Source organism: Carassius carassius, chromosome 1 (assembly GCF_963082965.1).
Source record: "Carassius carassius chromosome 1, fCarCar2.1, whole genome shotgun sequence".
Taxonomy (NCBI): Eukaryota; Metazoa; Chordata; class Actinopteri; order Cypriniformes; family Cyprinidae; genus Carassius; species Carassius carassius.
The window spans coordinates 50,332,431-50,349,225 of record NC_081755.1 but is presented as its reverse complement, the minus strand read 5'-3'; the positions used below and the strand labels follow the sequence as shown (position 1 = coordinate 50,349,225).

The 16,795-nt window shown below is 39.3% G+C and overlaps 2 protein-coding genes across 2 annotated transcripts in view; both read right to left on the bottom strand.

Annotated features, from left to right (window-relative positions):
- The window catches only part of LOC132157170 (zinc finger protein 883-like), a 499,035-nt gene extending 496,239 nt beyond the window's left edge, over positions 1-2,796 (bottom strand). The window contains exon 1 of the mRNA XM_059566425.1: positions 2,680-2,796. The gene's annotated coding sequence lies outside the window, so the exon portion shown is untranslated. The remainder of the gene's footprint in view (positions 1-2,679) is intronic.
- Positions 1-16,795, bottom strand: part of LOC132159410 (zinc finger protein 501-like) — a 531,393-nt gene that overhangs the window by 449,456 nt on the left and 65,142 nt on the right. The window lies entirely within an intron of this gene.

Genomic DNA, 16,795 nt, shown 5'->3' with positions numbered 1-16,795 from the left:
AACAACAGTGCCAGAAGTCCACTACAGAAGAAAGCGATCAACTGTTTTGACGGTGAGTCTGTCGTTCGTCATGTGAAATGATTGTAGATTTAGTTCATACCCTGTATATAAAAACTGTGTGGTAGTTCTAGCTAACGGTCCTATCATTATTACTTCTAAATATTCTGTAACATCACTTACAGCCGCTAATGCATTGCTATATTAGATTAGCCACAAAGCTAATACCATGTTTATCAGTGGAAGAGCGCAAACGTTAATAGGAGGTCAAACTATAACGTTAGCGTTTAACTTATTCTTATTCTATTGCGGTGTGTTTCCCACATAATGACCGCGTAATTGGGCCTTTCACACAGTACGCGGTATGCACGTCGCTTGCCGCTGGGCTCAGCGTTGCCCTTCAGATACAACACGATTTGCGCTGCGCTATGGCATAGGCGGAGTTTTAAAAACGTTTAGCGGGAGCTCTTTCATAGTCTGTTCCTCCTCCTTTCGGTCAGCAGCAAACATGTATCTGTCCCGTTGTAAGAAGCGAGCGATAGCGCTAGTCCTGCTGATGAGAATTAAGAGAGAAGCAAGGAAGAAGAGGCTACCCTCAGGTCCAGAGAACAATTTGGTGAATTCAGGCTGGTTACGTTACTCTAACGCTAATAGCTTCCTTTTTACCAGGCCCCTTAAATGCTTGCTATTAACTTGTTTGAAGGTGGTTCTTCTCAAAATTGACAGCGGTGTGTTCATGACACTAACGTTAACCATTCAACTTCGAATTGATTCCGTAATCTTCCGGTAATAGTAGGCAAGACGATGTTCTGTGAGAGCAAATATAGTGTAGTTACAGTAACTACAGTAGGTGCGTCAGAAATGATTAAACCAGAGGGGACATGTAAATAAATGTGAGCTGAACAAGCGTTTTTTTTTTTTTACATATTGTTTCAAAGCAGCTTTACAGACATAACAGGAAAATGTTGAAATAATATTGTTAAATATAAGTAGGTAATACCTATTGCTTGACAAATAAAAAAAAATATATATATTTCTCATTTTTGCCTATGTAGGAGATCCCAGTTTATTATTATTATAATTCTAATGATGACATGAGTAATGATACATGGTGATATTATTAATACACATGCTTATTCTTTCTCCGTCTCTCTTTCTGCCTACAGATGGCTGAAAAAGGTGAATGCTGTAGCAGCAAAGTGTGGGACTACTTCTGCAAATACTTTAACTTTAGTATTATAATTTATTTACAGTACACACACAGACTGTTAAAACCAGCTTCAACTGGAAGAAAGTAAAAGTGTTAAATGTTTAAAACCAGACTGTTTTTTGATCATTAAAAAATATATACTTTTGATGTGCAATTGTTTAGTCATTGAGACCGTAATCTAAGGCTTTTTTTTTAACATAGTCCATTCTGGAAAATGGTTTATACAGCCCACATACATAGAACAGGCAGATATTTTACTATTGAATGTTGTGTAAATGCAGTTTATAGGAAATGGGTCTAATATCCAGATTATTTTTAAAATCAAAATATCGGCTTATAAATCGGCTCTTTTCGAGTTAATATCGGCATCGGCACCCAAAAATCCATATCGGTCGGGCTCTAATCTTGTTTATGCACACTTTCCTTCTTTCTTGTTTGTTGCTTAAAAGATAAAAAATGAAAAAAACGGAAATCGGTATCGGCCAGTTTGCTTGTAAAAAATCGGTATCGGAATCGGCCATAAAAAATAATGATCGGTGCATCCCTATTAAAAACACATATTAGAAATATATGGACATATATTGAAAATTAATATATTTATATAGTCTGATATCTAAATGTTTTTACATATAAATATATCTAAATATTTCCAAAAAATATTTACATACATTTAATAAATGTATAAAAAGGCGAATAATAAATGTGAAAAATAATCGAATATTTAAATATTTCAAAATATATTTATATATTGTATAAAATATATTTTCTTCTATTTGAATTTAAGATATTTAAATATATAAAAATATATTTATTAAAAATATATTTCAATCTATGTGACATTGTATGACAATCTATGTACATTGCTAGAGTCTCGACAGACTTAATATAGGTGGTGACAATTTGCCAATACTTCTTAAGAACACATTTAAGTCTTTAAACAAGTACACTAACTTTACAATTGTTGCAGCTCACATTCAGGAAGTCAGTTTTCATTTACTACAAACCTTGTAAAATCATTAATTTCAAAGATAACCACTGCGCTGGAATTTGCAGACAGTCCCTTAAACAATGCGATTATCTATGGGTATATAGAGCTTAAAACTAACTTTTTAACAGATTTGATCTGCCAAAGAACAAAAAACAGATTAGGCCATCAATAAAATCGCAGCATCAATGATATTGGTTCGCATTCATTCTCCTCACAGAACACGAGACTAACAGCAACATTATCACTGCAAACATCGAAACCATCATTTACACGAACATACAAAAACATAAAATCGCTCAGTTCTTAATAAACTCCGTGTGTTTTCCTCACATAGAGCTACTTACTGCCTGCTGCTGCTCTAAATGTCGAAGTCAGAAAACACACAAACAGCTTACTCGATAAAAACAAGACAGAAACGACCTCGTGTACTGTTCAAACATACAGTGTAAAGTGTGTTTTCCAGTTGTTTAAAGATGAGAAATACCGTGAACTGCTCCCCTCTCCTCAGAAGATCGCTGCAGCTGCGTCAGAAAGCTTTAATGACTCTTAGTTCACGGTTTCTGCTGAAAGTGATTTGTTCCTCAGCTCTCACTGAATCCAGGGGTGCTTCTCAATATCCCTACTCGTCTCCTCGCTCCTCCGTCCTCCATCCTATGACCCGGAAACCGATCGAACACAGCCATCTTGAAGGACATCTCAATTCTCTAATTGCACCACGAGGAGACGAGGATCGAGGATGGAGGAGGCTTCATGAGGAGAGATGAGCGAGGATACACAGGTGTATCCTATGCGGAAGTATTTTATCGACTTAACGTGACGCACGTATAAATTCTCCTCCCCCTTCACATCTGTTGTAACAATTTTTATTTATATTTTACCTTTTCACTTCAAATAAACCATGCATGTCATATATTTCAAACAGGGCATCTTGCTTTATTAATATTTATTATGAATGTCTTAATTAACAAACTTTAACAGCATAAGGGCAGATCCCTTTAATTACAGCTGATGACACTTTGAAGTAACGCTGAAGGGAGCGAGGATAAATCATTTCACTTGATTAAAGTCCTCCATCCTCAAGTCTTTTCCTTACGTCCTTGCCTCGCATCCTGAAAGTGAGCCTATAAGTTCTATAACAAGTCTCAGTTAGCTTAAACGCAGTACATATAGCAAGGGCTTTTAAATAATATAATAAATAAACAAAACAAAAACAGATAGAATAGAAAAAGAATAGAGCAAGCTAGTGTTAGATGTCTTTTTTATAATTGTATAATAAATGAAAATAAAATAGAATACAAAACGATTAGAAAGGTAGTTAGATTTTTTATTTATTTATTGAAGTTAGAGGGTCAAATAAAGATGGAAGAGATGGATTTTGAGCCGATTCTTGAAAATGTCTAAACTGCTCAGATTGAGTTGGGCAGGTCATTCCACCAGGAGGGAACATTTAATTTAAAATAATAATTCCTTACATTTATATAGCGCTTTTCTAGGCACTCAAAGCGCTTTACATTGTCAGGGGTTATCTCCTCGTCCACCACCAGTGTGCAGCATCCACCTGGATGATGCGACGGCAGCCATATTGCGGCAGAACGCCCACCACACACCAGCTTATTGGTGGAGAGTAGACAGAGTGATGAAGCCAATCAATGGATATGGGGATTGTTAGGAGGCCATGATGGTCAGAGGCTCATGGGCGAATTTAGCCAGGATACCGAGGTCACACCTCTATTCTTTTCGAAAGACTTCCTGGGATTTTTAATGACCACAGAGAGTCAGGACCTCGGTTTAACGTCTCATTCGGAAGGACAGTGCTTGTTGACAGTATAGTGTCCCCATCACTATACTGGGGGGCTAAGACCCACGCAGACCACAGGGTAGGCGCCCCCTGCTGGCCTGACTAACACCTCTTCTGTAAAAAAAAAAAAAAGCCTGTAAAAGTGACTTTGTGCTTCTTTGGGATGGCACAATCAAGCGACGTTCACTTGCAGAACGCAAGCTTCTAGAGGGCACATAAGTCTGAAGTAATAAGTTTAGGTAAATGGGTGCAGAGCCAGTGGTGGTTTTGTAGGCAAACATCATCATGTTGAATAAAGCAAATCTGCAGGACCAGACCGTTTTAGCAATGTGGTCTGAGAAAGTCAGCTGATCATCAATCATAACTCCAAGGCTTCAGGCCGGTTGCACCCAGGACGCGATCTTCCCAGATGTCCTTCACTGCGACGCCGGGACACCACGGACCCTGGGTGCATCCACAGCGGAGGACTCGAGCCGGGTCCCGGGCGACGACTTCTCCCCCTCCTGCCTTCGACATCTCCATCCGGAACCGCTTCGCTCCCCTCCGCGAGACAGGACGCGATGCTGTGATCATCGGAGACTCCATCGACTGCACACTCATTGTTTGCCTGGTGCTCGTGTTCTCGATGTTTCTGCGCAGATACCCGTGATCCTGAAGGCCGACGAGAGCCCCAGAGCGGTCGTGCTTCACGCCGGGGTTAAGGACACCACGCTGCGGCAGACGGAGACGCTGAAGAGGGACTTCAGCAGCCTGATCGAGATGGTTCGCAGCACGACGCCCGCGGCGACGATCGTCGTGTCAGGACCACTGCCCACATATCGACGAGGACACGAAAGGTTCAGTAGACTTTTTGCTTTAAATGAATGGTTGTTGTCATGGTGTAAAGAACAGAAACTGCTATTTGTTAATAACTGGAATCTTTTCTGGGAGCGTCCTAGGCTGTTTCGCGCTGATGGATTACACCCCAGCAGAATCGGAGCGGAGCTGCTCTCTGACAACATCTCCAGGACACTTCGCTCCATGTGACTAGTAAGACAATTCTCTAATAACTATTATGATTAGTTTTGTTCCACCCGCTTAAATGATAAAAGTACTTGCGCTGTAAAAACTATTAAGACTGTGTCTGTTCCCCGAATAGTGAGGTCAAAATATAATGTAGGATCTAGAAAAAATCTTATCGTAATTAAACCAGAAAAATTTAAAGTAAATGAACAAAAACAATTTTTAAAGTTTGGGCTCATAAATATTAGATCCCTCACACCCAAAGCAGTTATTGTAAATGAAATGATCACAGAAAATAGTTTTGATGTACTCTGCTTGACTGAAACCTGGCTAAAACCAAATGATTATTTTGGTCTAAATGAGTCTACTCCACCAAACTACTGTTATAAGCATGAGCCCCGTCAGACTGGTCGTGGCGGAGGTGTTGCAACAATATATAGTGATATTCTCAATGTTACCCAGAAAACAGGATACAGGTTTAACTCTTTTGAAATACTTCTGCTAAATGTTACACTGTCAGACATGCAAAAGAAGTCTAATGTATCTCTTGCTCTGGCTACTGTGTATAGACCACCAGGGCCGTATACAGAATTCCTAAAAGAATTTGCAGATTTCCTCTCAGACCTTCTAGTTACAGTTGATAAGGCGCTAATCATGGGAGATTTTAATATTCACGTTGATAATGCAAATGATACATTAGGACTTGCGTTTACTGACCTAATAAACTCCTTTGGAGTCAAGCTAAATGTCACCGGGCCCACTCATCGTTTTAATCATACACTAGATCTAATTATATCGCATGGAATCGATCTTACTGCTATAGATATTGTACCCCAAAGTGATGATATTACAGACCATTTCCTTGTATCGTGCACGCTGCGTATAACTGATATTAACTATATGTCTCAGCGTTACCGTCTGGGCAGAACTATTGTTCCAGCCACCAAAGACAGATTCGCAAATAACCTGCCTGATCTATCTCAACTGCTATTTGTACCCAAAAATACACATGAATTAGACGAAATTACTGACAACATGGGCACTATTTTCTCTAATACATTAGAAGCTGTTGCCCCCATCAAATTTAAAAAGGTTAGAGAAAAACATACTGTGCCATGGTATAACAGTAATACTCACTCTCTCAAGAAAGTAACTCGTAGTCTTGAACGCAAATGGAGAAAAACTAACTTGGAAGTTTTTAAAATTGCATGGAAAAACAGTATATCCAGCTATAGACAGGCTCTAAAAACTGCTAGGGCAGAGCATATCCACAAACTCATTGAAAATAACCAAAACAATCCAAGGTTTTTATTTAGCACAGTGGCTAAATTAACAAATTACCAGACGCCACCTGATTCAAATATTCCACCAACGTTAAATAGTAATGACTTTATGAATTTCTTCACTGATAAAATAGATAACATTAGAAATACAATAGCGAATGTAGATTCTACAGCGTCTAACACTTCAGTTTCATCCATCGCACCCAAAGATAAACTGCAGTGCTTTACAAATATAGGACAGGAAGAGCTAAATAAACTTATCACTGTATCTAAACCAACAACATGTTTATTAGATCCTGTACCCACTAAATTACTAAAAGAGCTGTTACCTGTAGCCGAAGAACCGCTTCTCAATATCATTAACTCGTCGTTATCTTTAGGTCACGTCCCAAAACCATTCAAACTGGCGGTTATCAAGCCTCTTATGAGATACCAAAACTAGATCCTAGTGTACTGGCAAATTATAGGCCTATTTCAAATCTTCCATTTATGTCTAAAATTTTAGAAAAAGTTGTGTCTGCTCAATTGAGCACCTTCCTGCATAAAAATGATCTGTATGAAGAATTTCAGTCAGGTTTCAGGCCCCACCATAGCACAGAAACTGCACTTGTTAAAATTACAAATGACCTGCTTCTTGCGTCAGATCAAGGCTGCATCTCATTTCTAGTCTTACTTGATCTTAGTGCTGCGTTCGACACCATAGATCATGACATACTCATAGATCGATTACAAAACTATACAGGTATTCAAGGGCAGGCTCTAAGATGGTTTAGATCCTACCTGTCCGATCGCTACCATTTTGTTTACTTAAATGGGGTGTCATCTCATTTATCATCAGTAAAATATGGAGTGCCACAAGGATCCGTCCTAGGTCCCCTTCTATTTTCAATATACATGTTGCCCCTTTGTAATATTATTAGAAAATACGAAATTAGCTTCCACTGTTATGCTGATGATACTCAGCTATATATCTCAACGAGACCAGATGAAACTTCTCAATTATCTAAGCTAACAGAGTGTGTTAAAAATGTAAAAGATTGGATGACAAATAATTTTCTCCAATTAAATTCGGATAAGACAGAGATATTAATTATTGGACCAAAAAACACCACACAGAATCTTGTAGATTACAATCTGCAACTAGACGGATGTACTGTTACTTCCTCTACAGTCAGAAATCTGGGTGTTATATTAGACAGCAATTTGTCTTTTTAAAATCATATTTCCAATGTTACAAAAACTGTATTCTTCCATCTTAGAAACATTGCCAAGCTACGAAACATGTTATCTGTTTCTGATGCAGAAAAGCTAGTTCATGCATTCATGACCTCTAGACTGGACTATTGTAATGCACTTCTAGGTGGTTGTCCTGCTTCGTCAATAAACAAGCTACAGGTAGTCCAAAATGCAGCAGCTAGAGTCCTTACCAGGTCAAGAAAATATGATCATATTACCCCAATTTTACAGTCTCTGCACTGGCTACCTATTAAGTTCCGTATCAGTTACAAATTATCATTACTTACCTATAAGGCCCTAAATGGTTTAGCTCCTGTGTACCTAACTAGCCTTCTACCACGCTACAATCCATCACGCACCCTAAGGTCACAAAACGCTGGACTTTTGGTAGTTCCTAGGATAGCAAAGTCCACTAAAGGAGGTAGAGCTTTTTCACATTTGGCTCCCAAACTCTGGAATAGCCTTACTGATAATGTTCGGGGTTCAGACACACTCTCTCTGTTTAAATCTAGATTAAAAACGCATCTCTTTCACCAAGCATTCGAATAATGTATCTCTTAAATTGTGAGTGTAGTTGCATCTGCATTTTTATTCTTTAGCTTGGGTTAAACTAATTTTACTTTGTTGGATCAGCAGCTATGCTAATGATGTCTCTATTTTGTTTCTATGTTTTGCCACGGGATTTACATCCCGGATGATGACCCTCAGAGGACCCCAGATGATCCTAACCTTGAATCAACAAACAGAACTAACAATTATTGCTACATGTGTGACTGCATCATATAATTACTATTAATTAATAATATTGATAGTTCATCATCTAGCTGACTACGTCTTGTATTATTATTATTTTTTTTATTTTTCTAAAATCCTGTCAAACGTGCACAAACTACTAGCTACTACTAAATATTGTAGAAACATAATTTTCTGTAAAGTTGCTTTGTAACGATTTGTATTGTAAAAAGCGCTATACAAATAAACTTGAATTGAATTGAATTGAATACATCGATGGACGAACATAATCAGCTGATTTTGTTAATGTGGACAATTACATTTGCATTAAGCACCCAGTTTGTGAGTTTGTGCTTTGTCTATAGCTTTCATACAAAATGAGTCTACAATAGCACAAATATGTCTTTTTAATGAAAGGGTCCATGCTTTATAGTTTCTGCATGTGCTCAATAGCAATGTGTTCATCCTGTATTGTGTTTTTCATCTAACAGCGACACATTCAGCATTAATGTCTGAGATCTCAGTGAAGAAGCAGAATTGGTGTTTTGTGTTCACTGTTTGATCCTCATGATTCATCCAGAGCTAAACACTAGAAACCAGTTCAGAAAGCTCAGTGTGGACATCAGACAGACGCAGTGCTCCTCGTGTCTCTGCTTCACTTTCTGAACTCACCTCACTTTGAACTAAAATCAGATTTCTGCTGACTCAGGGGGTCAAACTCATTTTCACTGAGGGACACTTCAACATTATGACTGCCCTCAAAGGACCAATTGTAACTGTAAGACTGTACAAAAGTCACCACTACTTAACATTTTGTTAAATTACTGTCTTTTTATTACAAACATAGAATATGCATTAGCATGGATGTAAAATATGTTATTGCTCTGTGGTATTTTTACATACCACATACTTTTTTACATACTTTTAATTCATCAGGCTAAGAAATACAGTTTACTCCATAAATCAAAGTAAATAACAAATAACAAATATCATCCAGCACAAGTCATTATATTAACTTTTCTTAAACACATTCTTGTTACTTTTGAGAGGGGCAGAACTATGGAACAACAAATAATTGTGAGCTTCTAAAAATATGTGACAGATTTGTGATTTACAAAAAATGAAAATGTTTATCAATAAAACAATGTAGAAACAACATAAAGACAGTATATTTGTAACATTTGTTTAATGAGTGAAGGTCAGTATCATTGAAAACAATACTGATGCCTATAACATTGTTTTGTTTTCTTTAATATTTTATCCAGCATTCTATCTTTGGAGTGAGACCTTCATACTTAAAATAGCAAAAAGCACAATGTGAATGGTTTAATGTGAATTTGGGCCATAACTTTTCAGATACGTATAGATTTATTTTGCATCTCAAGAAGCTACAATGATAATGTGTCTAAAGAATATATTTGAGAATATAAGTTCTTCTGCAACAACCATTTTTGAGGTGATAAACACAGTGTCCCTTCTACATCTGTTGTACTACTTGACAAAAACCTCTTCCAAATGTCTGGCTGAATGACATGGCTTTCTTCAGAGCAAACAGATCTACAGAGAACAGCATCAGCACAATCCTTCACACTGCACTCAACCTCCTGCAGCTCCAGGAGACCTGTGTTAGAACACTGTCCTCAACCTCCTCCAGCTCCAGGAGACCTGTGTAAGAACACTGCACTCAACCTCCTGCAGCTCCAGGAGACCTGTGTTAGAACACTGTCCTCAACCTCCTCCAGCACCAGGAGACCTGTGTGAGAACACTGCACTCAAACTCCTCCAGCTCCAGGAGACCTGTGTTAGAACACTGTCCTCAACCTCCTCCAGCACCAGGAGACCTGTGTGAGAACACTGCACTCAACCTCCTGCAGCTCCAGGAGACCTGTGTTAGAACACTGCACTCAACCTCCTCCAGCACCAGGAGACCTGTGTGAGAACACTGCACTCAAACTCCTCCAGCTCCAGGAGACCTGTGTAAGAACACTGCACTTATCATCTTCCAGCTCCAGGAGACCTGTGTAAGAACACTGCACTCAACCTCCTCCAGCTCCAGACCTGTGTAAGAACACTGCACTCAACCTCCTCCAGCTCCAGGAGACTTGTGTAAGAACACTGCACTCAAACTCCTGCAGCTCCAGGAGACCTGTGTGAGAACACTGCACTCAACCTCCTGCAGCTCCAGGAGACCTGTGTGAGAACACTGCACTCAAACTCCTCCAGCTCATGGAGACCTTAGTAAGAACACTGCACGTATCCTCTTCCAGCTCCAAGAGACCTGTGTAAGAACACTGCACTTATCCTCCTCCAGCTCCAGGAGACATGTGTAAGAACACTGCACTTATCCTCCTCCAGCTCCAGTAGACCTGTGTAAGAACACTACACTTATCCTCTTCCAGCTCCAGGAGACCTGTGTAAGATCACTGCACTTATCCTCCTCCAGCTCCAGGAGACCTGTGTAAGAAGACTGCACTTATCCTCCTTCAGCTCCAGGAGACCTGTGTAAGAACACTGCACTCAACGTCCTCCAGCTCCAGGAGACCTTTGTAAGAACACTGCACTTATCCTCCTCCAGCTCCAGGAGACCTGTGTAAGAACACTACACTTATCCTCCTCCAGCTCCAGGAGACCTGTGTAAGAAGACTGCACTCATCCTCCTTCAGCTCCAGGAGACCTGTGTGAGAACACTGCACTCAACCCCCTCCAGCTCCAGGAGACCTGTGTAAGAAGACTGCACTTATCCTCCTCCAGCTCCAGGAGACCTGTGTGAGAACACTGCACTCAACCTCCTCCAGCTCCAGGAGACCTGTGTAAGAGAACACTGTCCTCAACCTCCTCCAGCTCCAGGAGACCTTTGCAAGAACACTGCCCTCAACCTTTTGCAAAACCGTCGCCACGGAATGTTTATTTTTTTTCTCTGACAGGTGACTTCCCGGGCTCCGTACTATTCACCCATTTCATTTGTATTCTGATGGGAAGAAAGAACAATACACAGTATATGCATTAATTATAGTTTTGTCTACCAGTGTCCAACATCATTGGCAGGTCGATGAGGAAGCGAAAACAGCCCCATTATTTGAAGGTTTTTTTTAGGAAGCTAAGGCATAATGGCAAGAAGTTTAACCCCTTCCACTGTTGCCAGTTTACATTAAGTCAGTCAACAGCCATGTGCAATAAATTGCTATACCTTTGTGACATACTTACAGAATGCAAATATCAATATCATGATAATGTGACTTTGCATTTAAATTCTTTGATATCCTGTTTGTTGAATCCAACAAGTTAATGGTGTAAGGGGTTAACTACTCTACTGTGGTTTCAGATTTCATAGGATTTTTGGTTAATTGAAATGCTCTTCCTTAAATTTCTATATCATTTGCAACAAGATTTTCATTTTAGTTTAACTTCATCAACTAAAATTATTTGTGTTGTGCCTGTTTTCCAAGCTGATGCAGCTGTACAGCAGGCAAGGTCCTGTGCAACCATCTAGTGGCCTTGTTGTACCAGAGTGCCCATTACAGCATGTTGCAGGTGAGGGCTGTAGTCTGGGATGATGTTTACATGGGCAGGTTGATTGTAGTGACACTGGTTCTAGAGGTCTACCTTTGATTGGGGTGAATGGGAAGCATTGCCACTCCGTGTGGCTACCGCGAGCAGTGTGTTTAAACCATTACAAGCAAGATACTATTAAAATCATGGCTACTTGTTAATATCATTCCCAGAGGATCCATTCAGAGCCAGTTCAGGGCTTGGTTGTTAGAAGACCAAAGCCATCTGCCAGGAGTGTATGCAAATCAACACTCTATCAAGCATACACAGGTAATGTTACTACTGTAACTAATATGATACTTTTGACTGCCGTATAATACATAATTGTGTCTTGCCACTTTTATACACATAGATTATGTAGCAAATATAACACTGCAGTGAGCAATTCTCCAGAAAGACTCTTGACATCAGAATTGAAAACCAAAACAAGTTTAGGGCTGTGTACCGACCGAATTGCCTCGATACTAACAAGTATCGAAGAATTAGTTGTTTTTCGGTACTAGATTTTGATACCTAAGTGAAGAGATACCTTGTTGATCACTCTGACAGTGTTTATATTGCAATAATGACCTACTGAATGTACACTGCTGTTCAAAAGTGTGTTGGTTGTCAGAATTTTTTTCAGTAAGGATGCATTAAATTGATCAAAAATGACCTTAAGTCAAGTCAAGTCATCTTCATTTATATAGCGCTTTTAACAATGTAGATTGTTTCAAAGCAGCTTTACAGAGAGAAACGTATAATTTAAGGTAACAGAGATTGTTTTGGCTTCATAGCAGTTCTTTAAAGTTATTTTCGAGCTAAAGTTAGTTTTGATTGATTTGCTTCCGTCGCAACAATCATTTGTTATTAAATTAGGGTCCGCTAAGATGACACCATTTTCTGTACACAGACTTTAAACGCAAACCTGTGATAAACGCTGATAGCATTCACATGCGCATCAAGAATTAATACTATAGTTATGTGCTTTGAATATATGTGCGCAGGTTTGTAATTCCCTACAGACCAAGCCTAAACAAAGCAGCAAGAGATGTGTAGATAATTTAACTCTTACTGTTTTTAATTTTACGTTTCAGGATCCCTCCCTGACCCGCAAGTCTTGTCTCTTGGGAAAGGACTGAAAAACCTCAGGCCGCAACCACTAATATCCTCAGTGCTGCATGGCTTGTCTCAACTCTCCATGGTCGACTCCAGGTTCGAACCTGTGCCGCGAGGTTCACCCCTGTCCTACCAGTGTCCTCCTGTGGTCAAACACGGAAATTATGTCCAACACCCAGATACACCAACATTCCCTAAACTGCCTTTAGAGGGGTCAACATTTCCCACTACTTTTCCAAACTTCGACCCAAACTCCCAAAAGTTTCTCCATGGCATCTGAAAGAGAGGAGCAGACACGTGAGCAGTCTGAGTGCCCATTATGGCAAGCCTTACGCAAGCCTAGAGTGACAGCTAGTAGGTTCTATGAGGTTAGCCATGTGAAAGGGCCGTCTTCAGGTCAGATCCTTGCAGGGCGGATACTTAAGGGAGTAGGCCAAACTCCCACCATGAAGAGGGGCCTTGAAAGCGAGCCACAGGTGCTGGAACAATATTCAAAACATTTCAATGTAAATGTCTTACGTTGTGGATTTGTTATCCATCCTGATTATCCTCACCTCGGGGCTAGCCCTGATACAAGGGCATATGACCCTAGTGTAGTTCCCTGTTTTGGGCTTGCTGAAGTTAAATGCCTAGACATCTCTAGCATTTCTGAGGCAGGACATGTAAAAATGGTGAATGGTCAGGCAAAAATCAAGCAGAATCATAAATACCACTGGCAGGTTCAAGGTCAATTGGCTGTAACTGGATTGCGTTGGTGCGATTTTATAACAGACACTGAGGGAGACTTCACCGTTGAAAGAGTCTGGAGGGATGATGAAATGATAAAAGAGATGAAAAAGAAGGTGGACCTGTACTTCTTTGGTACATAAGGTACATGAATTTGGTACATATGAATGTGTATCTTCAACAGAAAGTGAAATGAACTGAATGAATAAAGGATTTTATTAATTCCCTTTTTCTGAGTATTGTTTACAACATTATTACATATTTACATTATTTTGAATACTTTCTGGACGGAATGACTTTTAGTATTGATTATAGATGAATTGATTATAGATTGATTATAGACTTCTTATTCAATTATATACATCTCATTCAATATATACAATGTTTTCAGTATACAGTTAAATGCATGTGATCGGGGGAAACACTATTCAGCTCTGTTGTTAGCTCCTTGATTTTGTCTTCCAATTGCTGTATGCATGCAGCGGCAGCATCCAGTGCACCTGTATGAGATGAGAGAAAAAAAATATTTATTTTGTCTTTGACTTGCATATTGGAAGTAGTCTGGACCTCTAAAGCAACATGAAACAACTTTTTATAGCTCAATATTCAACTTTACGTTTAACCCTTGTGTGGTGTTCATATTTTTGTTATTCAGCCAGTGTTCGTGGGTCTGGTGGACCCGCTTCATGTTTGGGTTTTTAATTCAACACAAAACATTTTATGTTAAAATACTCAACAGATGTTTACTTCATCCCAATTACAAGCAATATAAACTGCATATATGGTTAATATTTTCTCTTTAGATTTTTTAGATCACATTTAAGAAATACAACTCTGTGCGGGAACGGCAGAGGAAGAAACAAAAAACTCACTCTTGCACTCACACTTACACACACACACACTCATTCGCGTGCGCGCGCATGCACAGCACACACAGCACACACACACTCACTTGGCTATGTGGTTTACGGGGACTTTCCATAGGCGTTATGATTTTTCTAATGTACAAACTGTATAATCTACCCCCCTACACTACCCCTAAACCTACCAATCACAGAAATTTTTTTGGCCTTTTTTGAATTTCAAAAAACACCATGTAGTATGTTTTTTTAAGCCGTTTGGTTTATGAGGACACAGATGTAACCTTGAAGCGTGATAATCCCCTATAACCAACAGCAGCGTCTTCTGAGGAGAGGAGCAGCACGGTATTTCTCGTTTTTACAGTGCTATAGGAAACAATACTAGTAGGAAAATTCATTCAGACGGTTTTGTGAGCTTTTATGCGATTGTTACTATGTTTGTATTGAGAACTGTTGATGAATGTCAACTTAAAAAATGATCTGTGAGGGGAATCAATCTTACGTGTTGCTGCTGCCATTTTATTTCTACACTTTTGACATCTTTGGCAGATCAAATCCATTATTTTGTTAAAATATACTGAAACAGAGACTGCTAAAATTACAGTGAGCCTATAATGAGCCACGTGATACATTCATACATAAATGTTATTATAGCGGAATATTAATCAAATGTGACAGAAATCATTTAAACATTGCTTTGCGGTGCTCTTTATTTTAAGATGTTTTATGGTCATTGTTTGTGTACACAACTTTAACAAGTTAATGATGGAATTACTTCATTGCAACTGTGGGATTACAAATTTAAAAAATGTTAAATCTAGGTTCCAATGTAATAGCATATGAACTGAATACGTTTTGATATACATTTTGAGGTAAATCAGGAAAATCAGGTGTCTGAGATAATGTGCTTTTGTCTTTGTGCTCTTACTTGCCATTTGGCTTTTTAAGCTTAAGGCACAGCTGTGACTTTTGTCTCTATGATAATGTGAAGGTATCAGTGATACTGTCAGGCACCTCTGTATTTAAATGACACTGTTTTGCTGATGAGATCATGGCTGGGAAGATGCCAGTGTCTGGCACCTTCCTGATTGCATTTGCATGCTTTGTTTAGGTTTGTCTCCACCTCTGTGTATCCTGCCCCCTTAAAATGTACATAAACTACAATGTCTTAGGGACAAGTTAGACTTCTTGATGACTGCAGCGCCATGCAGACCGTTCTCAATAAAGAATCCTGCTGAAGATTACCCAAGAGTCTCCTGGTCTTCGTTTCTGAGTTCCCAACAGTTTTTGGTGCCGTGACCCGGATAGAGCTTCTCACATGAATCCAGATTGAAACTGCAATCTCAACAAAGATCTGACTTCATTCCAGTCTGAATCTTTCTGTACAACCTATGGTTGGTGAGTGTACCTCTATCCAAAAGAACCTTTAAGACCAGAACAAATGTGTTATCCTCTGCGCCCTCAGAGAAGAGTTAACAGACAGCTGTAGGGTTTGGTTAACTAAGTTACCCTCTAAAAATTATATTTTAGAGATGAAAATAATCCGCTGTTTAGGCAGGGAAGATTAGCATCACATGCTAATATTTTGCTACCCTCTGTGTCTCGGCAGGGAAGTTTAGCGTAAAGTGCTAGAAGTTTGTGTTATCCTCTGTGTCGGTAGAGAAGAATTGTTAATTTTTGGTACCCTCTGTTGATCAGAGAAGTTTTAGTGTTTTGATTGTGTGGTAAAAAAAGGAAACTCACAAGATGTTTAGAAAGAATGCTAGATTGATCCCCACAACTGAAAAAGGTGGTCTCGCGACTCCTTTGTGGTCTGATAGCAAATTCAAATCACTGTTAGGTGTGCAAATGAACCTAATAGTCACTGAGAAAGTTAGACAAGAACTGACTCAGAAATATGATATCCATCCAGACAAAACATGCCACAGAGAATTTGCCTTAGCGCTAGCTACGCAACAGTCTCAGCGTAACTCAGAACTAGAGTATCCTCTTTGACTAAGAAATTTAACCGCAACAAAGCTGCAGCAAAAACTGATGTGGAAGAAGTTAGTCAGACTGATAGCATTTATCCTGATTTACAAACTTTCTTTGAAACAGATGTAGCCATTCAGTCAGTAACTGATGTGCCTGTAGCTTCTGTTAAGGTATGTGGCGCTAGGAGGAGATCTCAGGGAATGGAGGGAACTGAAAGTGTTGCTCCCAACCCCTCTGTTGTCCAGGTACAAACTGTTACCAAAGTTCTAGGACCTAAAGATATAGAGACTATCCCAGAGCTTACCCTTGGCACGCACACATTTTTCTGAATTTAGAAGAGCA